Source organism: Phyllostomus discolor, chromosome 3 (assembly GCF_004126475.2).
Source record: "Phyllostomus discolor isolate MPI-MPIP mPhyDis1 chromosome 3, mPhyDis1.pri.v3, whole genome shotgun sequence".
Classification (NCBI taxonomy): domain Eukaryota; kingdom Metazoa; phylum Chordata; class Mammalia; order Chiroptera; family Phyllostomidae; genus Phyllostomus; species Phyllostomus discolor.
In genome coordinates, this window is record NC_040905.2 from 181772050 (window position 1) to 181773959 (window position 1910).

Genomic DNA, 1910 nt, shown 5'->3' on the forward strand with positions numbered 1-1910 from the left:
GTGGTTGCCTGTGTAAGAACAGAATGAGAGAAAGAATAATGGCTGACTCACTGTGTTAAGTGTGCTAGATCAGCAGATTATTTTTAAATACACTCAATTTAAGTTCCTTTTGTTTTCTCTTTTCTTAAGAAAGAATTCTAGCAATAAAAACTCTGATTAACAAACCGTATACAGAGGACCTCAAGAAATGGTCAGGATCTCATGGACGAAGCATTCCAAAATATTACAAAAAGACAAGAATAAACATGTTTACTGCATATCCTCTCATTCTTGAATAATATGAAAAATTGCAACCATCTTCCTTCAAGTGAAAGAAAAAAGAGAGAGAAGGAAGGAAGGAAAGAAGGAAGGGAGGGAGGGGAGAAACAGAAAGAAGGAAAATAAACCAGATGTACCCCCATGACCTCTTTCAGCTATCTGCAAGGCCTGGCGCTTTAAAGGGAATACTTGTCTTTGCAATAGGGAAAACTGTTGACTTTTAATGTAGAGTAACTAAATAGAATGTGTTACTCTGCCCCTGCCCTTATATTAGATTCTTTTTTAACTTAAAAGCAAAACTACCTGAAGATTGCTCACTGCTAAGAGGAAAGGCTACTCAGAATTCACCATTAGCCACTCAGACATCTCCCAGAGGAGGGCAGTTCAGGCAGGCAGAAAAACCACCGGACTATAAGGCTAGGCTGGATGCTCCACGAGGGCAGAAGCCAGCTCCTCTTTTTTACAACTGTGTACCCAGAGCCTGGCTAAAAAGTCTGACACAATGAATATTCATTTGTTCAATCAGAACCTCCAATTCAGTACCTACTCTGTAACAGGCAGTGTTCTAGATACCTGGGATACATCATAAAGCAAAGCAAAGATCCCTGCCCAAATGACATTTAAATTCTAGTGGGAAGAGAGTGTGGAGAGAAGAGATGATAGGTAAATATTGTGTTATGTCATAAGCATAATGGAAATAAAATAGAGCAAGCTAAGGGGGATTAGGAGTGTTGGGGAGCAGAAGATTGCAACTCAGAATAGGGTAAACACTGTAGACCTCACTGAGAAGATGACATTTAAATAAAGACTTGAGGGAGGTAAGGTGCTAACACTTGCTGATTAAATGAAGGAATCAGAGCAATATTAAGGAGGCAGAAAAATATAAGGCATGTTCTAGGGATGGTGAGAAAACGAGTTTGAGAAGGTAGGCTTTTGGAGATGAATCTGGGAAGCTCACTAAGAAAGGCCCTCAGTGCAGAACTAAAGGGTATGAACTTATAAAATTTAGAGTTTTACAAAGAACTTTCCCTTATAGTCTTATTTAATTTTCACATCTCTAATAAGGTTAACTTCATCTCCATTTCACCAATAAGGAAACCATACTCAGAGAAGCTGGATAATTTTCCCAAGATCACACAGCCAACAAGAGACAGAAGCAGAACTTATCTGACCTTCTGACTTCTACCTTCAGGCTTTCCCCATCACCTCCCTCGAGAAGAAATACACAGGTAATAGAAAGAAAGGAGCATTATAAAATATACAAAAAATATGGAAATGCTCACATGTCAATTATCAGAAAACAGAGATACAAAGTAAAACTAAAATTTAAGGTAAGTGCTTAAAGTTATATACCCTGTAGCCCAAACTGGTGTGGCTCAGTACCTTGGGCATCCTCCTGCAAACTGAAAGGTCGTCAGTTTGCTCTCCAGTCAGGGCACACGTCTGGGTTGTGGGCCAGGTCCCCTGTTGGGGGCTCTCTTGCAAGAGGATCAGCACACTGATGTTTCTCTCCCTTTCTTTCTCTCTTCCTTCCCCTCTCTCTAAAGTAAATAAATGAATAAAATCTTTTTTTAAATTGTAAAAAGTTATATACCCTGTAGAACAAACAATTGCTTGTAGGTACTCAAAAAAATTAAAGAACAGCAAACTAA